Here is a 15187-nt window from a genome sequence, read left to right as displayed (position 1 = left end):
CATTGAATGCAAAAAGCTTGGATATGATCCATAACTTATTAAAGTCTTCTTCGAATACTTCCTGGCTTTTCTGGACCCAAAAGGCTTTCTTGTGATGTTTCATCATCGAGTCTGAGGTTGGCTATGAGATATTCTCTCTTCTTTTCACTATATCCACGAAACTTGTTCTAAAATAACTTTTTCCTTTTCTCATGGAACTTCTTTTATCCCATCGATGCTGAAGGCTATGTTTTTTGTCATCTGAAACAGGGGAGGTTCTTAGGCTGTGGAGGCGATTGGGAGACTTGTTGCCTTAGGGTGCGCCTTGTGCTTTGAAAACACTGGTAGAAGGGGAGATTTTCATAGTTAGATTTAGAAGGGTAGTTTTGGTGGAGAACTTACCCGAGCTATCCAACTTCCAAGTAAGGCGATTGGGACTATCAATAGGCGTCTAGGAATTCAGGATTTCCAAGATCGCCAGCATGTCACCCAACTCTTTATCAAACACCCATCTCTGAGGCCTAATATCCAAGAATGGCTAGAGCCACACCAACAATTTGCAATCACACCACTTTTTAAGAGATATCGAAGAAATATATGGGAATTTCGTTGCAAGGAGTCGAGAATCGTACCATTTATTCTCCCAAAATCTGATCGTTCTCCCATTTCCAACAATGAAATTTGTGAAATTGAAGAACTATTCTTTATTCTTACGAATATTAGCCCAAAGTCTAGAATTCCTCCCATTCTCTGACAACTTTGAGGACCAACCAAGAGCCTCAATCCCGTAGATAATATCGACAACATAACTCCATAGGGCATTCTCCTCATGACAATATCTCCACAGCAACTTCATCAAGAGAGCATTATTTTTTTGGCGGAAAGAGCGAATGCTGAGACCTCTATAGATAGTAAAGGAGGAGGCCGAGCACTAGTTAACTAGGTGGGAGGTAGGATTACAATTTTCTCCCGTCTAGATGAAGTCTCTAATGGTTTTTTTCCAAATAGTTGATAACACTAATCAGAGCCTGCAAGAGGGAGAAAAAGTCGCAGGGGATTGTGTTGAGGACCGACTGGGCTATCGTCAATTTGTCTCTTTTTGAAAGTGAGACCCCTCTTCATTTATCCACCTTCATTTTAAGCTTGCCCACAAGTTGGCGAAGGTTGGTGGACGTTTGAACAGAGAAACTCCATGGTCGTTGGATCTTGGCGTGTGATTTCTGACAGAGATTTGAACTGAGAAACCCATGAACCTAGACCCACAAACAGCGGAATAGAGAGATTCGGCTTGGAACTCAAGTTGACGGACGAACGGGCTTGAACGAATCTAGAACAGACAAACAGGCTCTGGGTGTGTGCTCGGTCAACAATGCATGGATTTGGATGGACCGAGCCCAATGCCACCAAATCTGGTGGCTAAACTGTGCACGCGAGAAGGGAAAACAGTGCGTGTTCAACTAACGGCTCACCAGCGAGGGATTGAAGGCAGCACAGACGATGGCAATGTGTGAGCAGCGGTGAACGGCATGGATCAGGCGAAGAGGAAGGCAACGGACGAAATCTAAGAGAGATGGAGTTGAGGTCCAGTTGCGGATGGTTGGATATGACAAGTGTGGTACGAATGTGGGATGGGCGCCAAACTGAGGTTGCTAAACAAATCTGAACGGCTGGGCGAATTGGTGGTTGACGACCTAGGCGGCGAATCTGGGGTGCAGAGGAAAACACCGCAAATTTGGGCAGGTGGAAGATGGAACCGATCTGGGCTTCATTGAGTGGCAGAGTTGTGGTCGTTGACGAGTTATGGCGACGCTGACAGAAAATCTATACTAAATTCTTAATGGGCGATGGGTTTGAACAAGACTTTGATAGCTAGGGTTTAATGAGACCAAAACCTAATGCTCTAATACCATGTTAAATTTGTATATTATTGAATAAATCAAAATAATTCAGAGTACATAATGACCTTTTATATAGGAGAATGAATTTACTCTAGTAGACCCAAGAAAGGAAAGAAATAGAAAAAGAAAATATTAATATGGAAAATATAGATTAGGAATAAACCCTAATTTCCTTTTAATAGAATTACATGTGGAATAGGGTAACTAATCTTGAATTTACTAAACTACCCCGATTCCTACTACATCATCTGTTCTCTTTTGATCCTGCCCAATCAGCATCTGAGAAACACTCAATCTTCATATGACCATGGTCTTTATATATGATTATACGTTCAGGTGCATCCTTCAAATAACATAGAATTTTTTGTACTGCAGCCTAATGATCCACTGTGGGTAAAGTCATAAACTGACTCACAATGCTTACTGAATAAGCTATGTCTGGTCGTGTTCCTGTAAGATAATTTAACTTTCCAACCAATCTTCTATATCTCTCAGGATCTGCAAATCATTCTCCGTCTTTTGTAAATTGACAATTAGGCATCATTGGAGTACTATATGGCTTAACACCCAATTTCCCAGTCTCAGATAGCAAATCAAGCACATATTTCTCTATGACATAAAGATACCTTTCTTGCTTCTCATGATTTCAATACCCAATAAGTACTTCAATATTCCCAAGCCTTTAGTATGAAATTAACCTTGGAGAAACTTTTTAAGAGGTAACATACCTAATGTATCACTCTAGTAATGACGATATCATTAACATATAGAATGAGTAGAATAATACCACCCTTAGATCGTCAATAGAAGACATAATGATTTAACTTGCTTTTCTTCATTCCAAATTGCTCAAATGCCTGACTAAATTTTCCAAACCATGCTCGTGGACTTTGTTTCAACCCGTATAATGATTTGCAAAAGGCGACACACTTTATTCTTCTCCCTTGAGCAACAAATCTAGGTGGTTGCTTCATATACACTTCCTCCTGAAGATCACCATGGAGAAAAACATTTTTAATGCCAAGCTTATGCAAAGACCAATCATGAGATGCTGCCGTAGAATTGAATAAACTGAAAAAAGCTAATTTAGCAAATGGAGAAAAAGTATCAAAATAATCAATTCCATATGTTTGAGCATTAGCCTTTGACTACCAAGCGCACTTTTAACCGAGCAATTGAGTCATCAGGGTTGACCTTGGTTGCAAATACTCATTGGCATCCAACTACATTTTTTCCTGCTGGAAGTGATACTAAATCTCAAGTACCATTATCATCTAAGGCATTTATCTCCTCTATCATGGCATTGTGCCAACCAAGATGGAACAAAGCTTCATAAACAGTTTTGGGGATCAAGATAGAATCAAGAGATGCAACAAAAGAGCATGTTGAAGATGACAAATGGTCATTAGAGACAAAAGAAGAAATAGGGAAAGTACAAGAACATTTACCTTTACGAAGAGCGATAAGAAGGTCATCACTCGGTCCTGGATCTGATGACAGAGAATCTCCTGGAATTGGACAATCATTCAGAGGTTGTTGTTCTCGTCAAGAGTAAACTTGTTGAATAATAGGTGGACAAGGAGGGACAAATTTCAAAGAATTTGGATTAAGATTGGGAGTGGGAGACTGAATGTTATATATAAAGAGATCATTGTCCTCCCCCTGACTCCATGACTCGTATTAGGCAAAGATGGAGTGGGAGGCTTGTCCTCAAAGAAGGTAACTTCACGAGATACGAGATCAAAATACCTAAGAATTTCATTCATTCTATACAATAGAGTTTAATATATATAAGCATACATGAAAGCCCTAGACTATAGTGAAAGGACAATAAACGATAAGAAACTAATACGGTCCTCTATTTACATATATATACTCTAACAATTAGAATTCCTCCCGAGAACCCAATGGCATCGAGAGACACCCAGCCGATATGACAACTGCTCCACACTGACTTAACCAGCCTAAGAAGTATAGACACATACGGATATATGATACAGATACGATACGATACGACGATGCATTAATTTCTAAAAAACTAAGATATGGATACATAGAAGATACGTTATATATATATATATAGATTAACTACTATAATACTTATTTTAAGTTAGATTAAAATAGATTCAAGAAGAGAGTGAAAACTTGAAGAAGAAAAAATCCAGTAATGTCGAGTGATTGTTGAGGGTCTAGAGTTGACGGTAGTAAAGAAGTAGAAGATGAAGATTGAAGAATGAAGTTGAGGATGAAGGGGGTGTGAATCATGATTTAAATAGTGAGAGAGAAAGAAAGAATGAAGATTATTTACGTTTCAATTTGTTTTTAGTTTTTATCATTTTTAATTTATTTTGTTTTGGATTGCTCAATTTAAGTGGACTTTTATGTTTGGAAATAATTTTAAAATGGTTGAAATCACTTTTGTCATTTTTAAAATCACCGTGAAACATGTTTAATCCTTCAAAACTAATTTTGATGATATGAAAATTGCATTTAAAAGTTTAAATTTGAAAACTAAATTAATTTTGAGTAATTAAAAGTGTGTTTTCTAGTGATTTTAAAAATGAAAAAAGTGATTTTTGATGATTTTAAAATCACTCTTAAACATGCACTAAAATAAAATTGGTTGAGGGTTGGGCTTTTTAAGTGGTTTGGCTTAAATTTGAAAAAAAAAATTGACCTACGTACCAGAAGCAAAAATCAGATACTTGAAATCACGTATCTACGTATCTAGACGTATCCGTATCTGATACGGATTCTCTGCACAATTAGAAGTATCTGTGCTTCCTAGTAACCAGCTTTCTATCTACGTCACAAATCTTTGATTCTTGTAAAATAACTATATTTGGGTTGAATTTCACCAACAGATCCTTCACCAAAGCTCTTTCAGGGCGAACATTGAGGCCCCTAAGATTCCAGGAGAGCACCATTATGGAGAAACATCGACTCTCTGAGAATTAGAATTTTTTTATGCTAACGCAACAACTTCCTTTTCCCAACTATTAATCAATGTTGTAACTTCTCTGGTAAGTTTTTTGGTTGAGGCCTCATCCTTTATCTGCTCATATCCTTTTCTAGAGATGGGACAAATGCACAAATCATGTTTTAACAATGCTTCCACTGCTTCCTTGCTCAAGGGGAATGGTTTTTGGGAGGAAACAACAGGCTGGAACTTTGTTTCACTCTCAATTTCAGTCGAGTCGGGGTCTGGCCCAATATAGGTGATGGGTTGTCAACTGCCACCTGTTGGGTTTCAACATCTTTCGCTCTTCCCATTTCCTCTTTGTTATAATTCTATAATTAAGATTTTCCATTCTTGTAAATATTTTGTGATATTTTCCTTTCCTATGCTTTGTACACTTGTATATATTCATATCTTTGGTGAATGAATAGAGCATTTTGATTTTTTCTCAAACCTAAGAGTTTTACATGGTATCAGAGCTCTCTAAAAAAACTTAGGGTTTTTGTGAACTTTAGGGTTTTGAGAATTTAGAACCCATTTGTGATACGTTTAGAGTTTTATGGAGAGGTGAGTTTATACTTTTGCTCACAGTCGCCGTCTTCGGTTCGTTAGCCGCCGCCGCCGCTGGGGAAAAAATGTTTTTTTTTCAACACCGCCCAGTCCTTTTTTGTTCGTTTTCTATGGGTTTCTTCAATGTGGTTGGCTCTTCTCGGTGGTGTGTTTGTTTGGGATATATAAATATTCTCACTGTTTGTAAAGACATCTCTTCGGTAAATTAGGGTTTGATTCTCTGTTGTCCGGTGTCTATTGTTTTTTAGGTAATGGCTGATAAGAAACCAGTAGTCATGTTTGAGATTGTACCTATGGTGTCAAAAGTAACTGAACTGAAGCTGAATGGATCCAACTACTATTCATGGAGATCAAATGTCCGCCACTTTATTAGGAGCATGGAGATGGATGATCACATCACAGAAGAGCCATCGATTGATGCTAATAAGAAGATTTGGTGGCGAAACGATTCAAGGATGCTTTTACAAATCAAGAATTCTATTGACCGTGAAATTGTTGAACTAGTAAATCACTGCGAATCAGTCAAGGAACTATTGAAGTATCTAGATTTCCTTTATTCATGGAAAGAGAATATTAATAGAGTGTTTGATCTTTGTAAGACTCTATATCAACCTGATCAAGGAGAAAAATGTCTTACAAGCTACTTTATGGAGGTTAAAAATACATGTGCAAAATTCAATGACTTGATATCAATCAGCACGGATCCAAAAGTTCTAATGGCTTAACGTGAAAAGTTGTTTATCATGAGCTTTTTAGCAGATCTTGCACCTAAATATGAGATGGCCAAAGATCAAGTGTTGTCAAGCTCAAATATCTCCTCGTTGGAAGAAGCTTACATTCGAATACTTCGTACTGAAAAGACACAAGCAGTTACATCATCTGATTCTAGCAGTGCTTTGATTGGGGGCACAAATGATTATAGAGGTAATAAGGGGGTTGAATCAAATAGCTTCAAAGGTCATCCAAATAACCAAAGATCAAATCCATGAGGTATTGTTTGCTATTATTGTCATAAACCTAGCCATACGAAGCGTGAATGCAAAAAATTGCTGAATAAGGGTCAGAGGATGCCGTCACCCTCTGCACATGTTGCCTCTACTCCTGATAATCTTGACAAGTCAATTACGATTTCTGTAGAGGAGTTTGCTAAATTTCAGCAGTATCAAGAGTCATTGAGGGCATCATCTTCTACTCCCATTATGGCCATCGCAGAGACAAGTAACATTTCTAAATGCCTTCTTTCCTCCACGTCAAAATGGGTCATTGATTCTGGTGCTACAGACCATATGACAGGTAACCCCAGTTTATTCTCTAACCTTTGTACATCTACCTTTTCACCTAACATTTCTCTGGCCTCGGAAACAAAACTGTTCTGGTCGCAGCTTAATCAGCACTTTGTCCCCAGCTTGAATCTCGAGGGGTCTACGCTTCTTATCAGCCCACTTCTTCATCCTCCTTGACGCTTTTTTCTAGACAGGTGCGAGCTATCTCAGAGGTTTGGCTCAACTCCTTGGTGAAATTGTGCGCTTGAAGGCTTTTGCCTGTATAGGGATGGTCCACCAGATGTGGTATGAGTGGTTGTCTACCGCATACTATCTCGAAGGGCGTCTTTCCAGTTGTGGAACTTTGCTAACTGTTAAAGCTGAACTAAGCAACATCTAACAACTGGACCCTGTTCTTCTGTCTAGCGTCGATAAAGTGACGCAGATATTCCTCGAGCATGTTGTTAAAGCATTTCGTCTGACCGTCTGTTTGGGGATGGTAGCTAGAGGAAATGTTCAGCGTAGATCCCAATATCTTGAACAATTTTGTCTAAAAAGTCCCAATTCATCTCCTGTCCAGATCGCTAACAATGCTCGCGGGGACGCCCCATAATTTCATAACGTGTTTGAAGAACAGTTGGGCAACCATCACAACTGTACACATCTTCGACGTTGGTATAAATGTGGCGTATTTTGAGTACCGATTGATGATAACAAGGATTGATTCAAACTCTCCAACATTGGGCAAATGGGTGATGAAGTCGAGGGACACACTCTCCCATGGTCTAGAAGGCACAGGTAGGGAATCCAACAGACCCGCTAATTTCGCCCTTTCAACTTTATCTTGTTTGCAGATAAGGCAAGTTTTGATAAATTGCATGACGTCGTCTCGAAGGCTCGGCCAAGAGTGACCTTGTTTTAAGAGGACATAAGTTTTCTGCCAACCGTTATGTCCTGCTGATGGTGTGTCGTGACACTCTTTCATCAACGCTCTTCATAACTCCCCAGATCGAGGAATGTAGAGGCGATTGCCCTTGGTGTATAGTAGGTCATCTTCCACTTAAAATTGGTGTCTTCCCCTCTTTGGCCAACTCATAATGGTCTGCGCCGATTTGTCATTTGCCAAGTGTGTCTTGACAGTTTCCCGCACTGTTCCATTCAACGTACTTTCTTTCAGGTGTGCGAACATGCACAGGGCCGCATGTTCGCTCTTCCGGCTAAGAGCATCAGACGCTTGGTTGCATTTCCCCGGTATATGCTTAAATCAGAAATCAAACTCTGCTAAACACTCCTGCCACCGTTCTTGCTTTGACGATAATTTTGGCTGGTTGAAAAATGGCGAATGGAATTGTTGTCGGTCTTGACTACGAATTTGGCCCATAAGAGATACTGTCTCTAAGCCCTCAAGCAGTGAACTACTGCCAACATCTCCTTCTCAGAAGCAGCATACCTCTGTTCTGCATCATTCAATTTCCTACTCTCATATGCGATGGAGTGTCAATCTTGAAGGAGAACACCACCCAGCACAAAGTCAGAAGCATCAGTCTCGACTTCAAAAGGTTTGATCACGTCGGAAATTCCGAGGACCGATCCTTTGATCATCACTTTCTTCAAGCCCTCGAAGAATCATTTGGGAGTCTAGTTCCAATGGTTATCTGTCTTCAACAGCTCAGTCAATGGCCCTGCTATTCTCGAGAATCCTTCCACGAACCGCCTATAGTAGTTGGCTAGTCCGAGGAAGAATCATAATTCCGTCATGGAGGTCGGCACTTTCCAATCTCTGATACCAGACACCTTACTCTCTTCCATGCCAATCCGACCACATTCAATTATGTGGCCAAGGAAATTTATGCACTCTTGAGTAAAGGATCATTTCTCTTTCTTTACATATAGCTGGTTTTTTCTCAGTTTTTCGAAGACTAGTTGGAGGTGGTACTGATGGTCTTCCATCGAGGCACTATAGACCACGATGTCGTCTAGATATACTACGATAAATTTGTCGAGGTATTTGTGAAACACCTGGTTCATCAGAGTACAGAAGGTTGTCGGAGCATTGGTAAGGCCAAAGGGCATCATAAGAAATTTGAAGGCTCCATACCTCGTGACACAGGTCGTCTTGGGTTCGTCTCCTTCAGCAATTCGAACCTAATAATACCCCGATCGTAGGTCCAGTTTCGAGAAGTATCTAGCATCGTGGAGCCGATCAGATAAGTCTGTGATGATAGGAATGGGGTACTTATTGCGAACTGTGAGCTTGTTCAAAGCTCGGTAGTCGATGCATAACCGAAGACTTCCGTCCTTCTTCTTTTGAAACAACACTGGGGCTCCACAAGGGGCCTTTGCTGGTCTAATAAACCCTGCATCTAACAGCTCGTCTAGCTGGTTCCGGAGTTCGGCCAAGTCTGGCGGGGCTATACAATATGCATTCTTGGCAGGAGGCTTTGCCTCTAGTAACAGCTCGATTTCATAATTGTATTGTACATATACGATTGAAATTTGGAATGATCCTTTCGCTACTCATGGAAATCCTCATGTTCGATTTCCTTCAGTCACAACTCTCTACACCGGGAATGCCTCAACATAATGGTGTATCTAAATGGAGAAACAAAACCTTGTCAGATATGGTTCGGTCTATGTTGAGTTATGCTCAGTTGCCTAACTTGTTCTGGGGGTATATAGTAGAAATTGCAGCTTACATTTTGAATAATGCTCCCTCTAACAGTGTTTCAGAAACACCTTATGAGTTTTAGACAGGGCCTAAAGCTAGTTTACGTCATTTTCGGATCTGGGGTTGCCTGACACATGTGTTGATGAAAAATCCTAAGAAATTGGAACATCGTTCAAAATTATGTCTGTTTGTGGGTTACCCTAAAGGAATGAGAGGTGGTCATTTTTATGATCCTCAAGATGATAAGGTAATTGTATCGAAAAATGCCATATTCTTAGAGGAAGACCACATATAAGATCAAAACCCCACAATAATTGGAAGAGATTTCAAAAGATGTTATAGGCGGATCAACAAAAGTTGTTGATTAGGCTCGCTCATCGACAAAAGTTATTGATAGATCAAGGACATCTGATCCATCACATCTTACTAAAAAGTTGAGAGAGTCTCGACGTAATGGGAGGGTTATGAGACAGCCTGACCGCTATATGGGTTTAACTAAAATCGAAGTCACCATACCTGATGATGGCTTTAAACAAGTAATAGATGATGTTGATTGAGATTATTGGATCAAAGACACGAACCTTGAAATAGAGTCTATGTACTTTAATTCAGTATTGGAACTTGTAGATAAACCTGATGAGGTGAGAACTATCGGTTGTAAGTGGATCTACAACACAAAATAGACCATACGGGGAAGGTACATACCTATAAAGCTCAGTTAGTAGAAAAGGGTTATACCTAGGTTGAGGAGGTGGACTATGAAGAAACCTTCTCACATGTTGCTATGATTAAATCGATAAGGATATTCTTGTCCATTGCCACTTTTTATAATTATGAAATTTGGCAAATGAATGTCAAGACTGCTTTTCTAAATGGCAATCTTGAAGAGAGTATTTATATGGTCCGACCAGAAGGGTTCATTGAACAGGATCGGGAGCAAAAGGTTTGCAAACTGAATAGATCTATTTATGGATTGAAACAGACATCCAGATATTGGAATATAAGATTTGATGTTGTGATCAAATCTTATATCTTTGAATAGAACATTATGTCGTGTGTATACAAAAAGATCATCAACTCCATTGTAGCATTTCTAATTTTGTATGTAGATGATATCTTGCTTATTGGGAATAATGTAGGATACCTAAGTGACATAAAAAAATGGCTAGCTAACTAATTTCATATGAAAGATCTGAGAGAGGCGCAGTATGTTCTTGGGATTCAAATAGTTTGAAACTGAAAGAACAAACTGCTAGCTATGTCTCAAACATCTTATATAGACAAGATATTGTCTAGGTTTAAGATGCAGAATTTCAAAAGAGATTTTTTACCTTTTAGGAATGGAATAAACTTGTCAAAGGAACAATGTCTTAAGATACCTCAAGAAGTTGAGGATATGAGACGGGTTCCCTATGCATCAACAATCGGAAGTCTAATGTATGCAATGTTATGTACTCGTCCAAACATATACTTTGCAGTATGGATTGTCAGTAGGTATCAGTCCAATCCTGGTTATGCACATTGGATTGCTTTAAGAATGTCCCCAAGTATCTTAAGAGAACGAGGAACTATGTGCTCGTGTATGGAAATAAGGATTTGATCCTTACAGACTGACTCCGATTTTCAGACTGATAAAGACTACAGAAGATCTACTTCAGGATCGGTGTTCACTCGAAATGGATGAGCAATCGTATGAAGAAGTATTAAGTAGAGCTACATTGCAAACTCCACAGTGGAAGTAGAATATGTTGCTGCATGTAAAGTAGTCGAGAAGCAATATGGCTTAGGAAGTTTCTAACTGATCTAAAAGTTGTTCCAGACATGCATCTGCCAATCACTTTGTATTGCGATATCAGTGGGGCAGTAGCGAACTCCAAAAAACCTATAAGCCGTGAGCGCAGAAAATATATTGAGCGCAAATATTATCTCATCAGAGAGATCGTGCTAAGAGGAGACATTATTGTGAGACAAATAGCATTTGAGCACATTATTGCTTATCCATTTACAAAAACCCTCCCGACTAAGATTTTTAAGGGTCACCTGAAGAGTTTAGAACTACGGATAGAATAAATAGGGCAAGTGAGAGAAATGGTGGGTATGAGATGTCCTAATTTATTGTATTTAAATTTATCTCACAATACTCAACTTTATTGTAACCCACTGGGAGTTTTAGTCCAAGTGGGAGTTTGTTGGGTTGTATGTTCTAAAACTCGTAGTTTGTAAACAATAAACATATATAAAGTTTATTCAGACAAATGTTGTTAAATGAAAATGAATTGGTTGTTTAATAACTCTAAATCCAATAAACTATAAACCCTTGGCTATTGTCATAAATACTTGAACTTTTTGTAGAGACATAAATTAGATCAAGCTCGAGTAAAATAGCCTAAACAGTCTATAGTACTTGGATTAGTAGGGTACCTATTTCTGGAGATACTATAAAATACTACCTGCTTTATAATTGTTACTAATATTGTAAAGTGTCATAAACGATGTGATCAGTTCGTTCATGTAGAGACATGTGAGTGGGGGTGTTCTATACGATGAGATTGTGTAAAACTGACCACGAAATAATTACCGTTACGTATTAACACCGTTTACGGTTAACACTGGTTAATTTCACTTCTTGATGACATGATAACTTGATCTAAATCCTGAGCTGTCTATGAACTCCTGTTTATTCGGGATTGTTCCTTGATCTGCATAGGTGAAGGTAAGCTCAGCAGCTGCTCAATATGCCTCTCATTTTAAGGATAAGACCGGGTAGATAGCTGGAGACAGAGAATCTACAAGATGGAATTCACTCCTACCCAGTTTAAGAATAGTAGAAAGGTCGTTTCTTTGAGGGTTGATCCCGGGTCTTGAACCTCATCCTCTCGTTGGCTTGAGAGGGAATGGATTTGGTGATTAAGATTCTAAATCAATTGTTCATTAGAGGGGCAGTGGTACTTAAGGATAAAATATGTAACTCGGAGGTAAAACAGTAATTGACCTAGCTGAGATTACAAACAACCTGTGAAGGATCAACTTATCGATGATGGTTATATCAAATGGACACAAAATATATCTACAGTGAGGGGAGTGCAACTACAGGTTATAGTAGGCAGTCCTGTCAGTTAACAAATGTTGATTAACTAGGTTAAAGAGTTTGATTGGTTAGTCTTAGATCGTTGGAGCCCATGATCTGTAGGTTCATCAGGTCTCCTTGCTAGCTCACTACAGACAAAATTGAATAACTAGATGAAATTATAATTTGAAATGTTCAAATTTGGCCTTTAGGAAAAATTGTATTTTATATAAGATATAATCTACAATTAATTATTTTTGGAGAGTATTTTTTTATATTAAATTATTTAATTAAATATTTTTCTAAAATATGGAAAATATATTTCATTTTTTTAATAAAAAACTAGTTAGTGGAAAAATCCAATTGTTGGGTTTTCCCACTAATTAAGTGGGTTTTGAAGTAGCTTATGTCGAGCTTGACATCTATATTATTCATGCTAATGGAGTTTAAGGTGGAGGTCATGCAAGAAGAGTTTTTGCATGTTTTTGGTTTATAAATAGGTTTTAATTTTCAATTGTTAAAAATTAATGCTTCCTTGAATATTCAATAATCTTCCACAAAAAACCTCTTTTACTCTCCAAATAATTTAGTGAAATTCCATATCTTTCATTAAAAATTCTGTCCCACAACCGTGTTCTTCAATTGGAGAATGGCGAGGATTCGTTGTTGGTGATGCCGATTGCTCATGGAGATGAAGATTTTGTGGAAACTATAACTCTCTTTGTATGCTTAATTCTAGTTTATTTAATGTAATTAGAGCGTTATTGATCAATTGCTTCCACTGTGCATGGTCTTTTTTTATCCATCATAGGGGGACCTAATGGACCTATAACTCATGGGCTCCAACGATACGAGATTAACTGGCTAAACTCTTTAACCCAGTTAACCAAAATTCATTAACTATCAGGTCACTCCACTAAAGCTCAGTAGTTCCACTCCCCCCACCTTAGATATATCGTGTCCACTCGATATAACCATGATTAGTAAGTTAATCCTTCACATGTTGTTCCTAATAATGGCTGGGTCAATAGCTGTTTTACCCCCAAGATTACTTCTTGTTCCTTAAGTTCCACTGATCCTCTAATGAACAATTGATTTGAGATCCAATCATCAAACCGAGTCTCTCTTTGGCCAATGAGAGGGTGGGGCCCCTTGTTCAAGACCCGGAGCCAACACTTAAGGGAACCACCTCTCTACTATCCCTAAAAGTGGGTAGGAGTGAATTTCATCTTTCACATTATGTCCCCAACTATCTACCCGGTCTTACCCCTAAAATGGGAGGATTATTGAGCCGACCCTGTTGAGCCAACCCTCACCCCTGCAAATCTAAGGATAATCCCGAATAAACAGGAGTTCATAGTTAGCTCAAGATTAAGGTTAAGTTACTTAGGTCATTGCTTTGATATAGTCAGTCTTTAAATAATAAACAACGTTATAAAGTAAGATTGACTTATTTCATAGTCCGATCTTATATAAACTCATTGCATAGGGCGCTCCCACTCCTCATATCTCCACATGAATGAATTAAGATTACATAGTTTGTAACACTTTACAACGATTGTAACAACTATAGAGTGGGCCGCATTCGATATTGTTACCAGAATAAGATACCCAGTCTTATTCATATACTATAGATCATTTTGGCTATTTACTGAACTTAATCCACTCTTATATCTCCACATAAAATTTAAGTATTCATATAATAGCCATGAATCTTTAAGTTTATTGGATTTAGTCTTAACAAGTGCAATTTATATATTCAACAACAACTTTATTGAATAAACGTCAATAACATCTTTATTGAAAATAGAATATATTTATAGCTTACAAACTATAAGTTTTAGGACATAAAACTCAACAAACTCCCACTTGGAATAAAACTTCAGTGGATATATATATACAAATATAATGTTGAGTAACGAGAGAATAAATACAATAAACTAGGACATCATATACTTAGTAAACAAGTTAATCATGTTCACACAAAAATTGTGATCCTCGTGTATATATCGACACATCATCTCCATCGCTACAACCATGAGAATTGTATTCACTTGAATGACTATAATTACCATTGTAATAACCATGATTACCATTGTTATAGACACACCATACGTTCAAGCTCCTCCGTGCTTGAAGCAAATGAGTATGCATCAAATCAAACATCATTGTTCATGGATTTTTCAATTTTTAATTGTTGGAAATTAAAGTTCAAGATGGCAAAAGAATCAAAACTCACATCAATTCAAGTTTTAGATGATATTATGTGAAAATTATATGCAAAAAAATCATACAATGTTAAAATATAGGATTTTTGTCCCCTTACAAGTTTGTTTATTGAAAATTGAAGTTTCTTAAACAAAACTCACATCATTTCAAGTTTGAGATGAAATGAAGTGAAAATTCAATGCAACGAGTTTAATGAGGCTAAAAGTTTTACTAAAAGTACAAGAACGAAAAAAAGTGTGTTTGGGCGAATACAGTTCGACTGAGATACACTATTCTTCCATTCTCGTTAAACATAACTTTAAAAAACCTAAGTGTTGGTATCAACAAGAACAAAGCATTGTTGGAGAAATTTCAAGGTAAGCTAAACCATGCCATGACAACATCCCTAGTGAGATTGGCTGTGTGCACGATGACTATTGGAGAATCCCGTGATTCAAGTCTTGTGGCTCCCGCTCCCCTAAATGAACACTGATGCCTTTTGAAACTAAAAGTAATGCAAAGACATGGGGTAGGTGGTGCATGACTCCACCGGATCTCCAATATGCGTCGGTTTCC

Source organism: Benincasa hispida, chromosome 6 (assembly GCF_009727055.1).
Source record: "Benincasa hispida cultivar B227 chromosome 6, ASM972705v1, whole genome shotgun sequence".
In the NCBI taxonomy this organism is placed as follows: Eukaryota; Viridiplantae; Streptophyta; class Magnoliopsida; order Cucurbitales; family Cucurbitaceae; genus Benincasa; species Benincasa hispida.
This window is presented reverse-complemented; position numbering follows the sequence as displayed.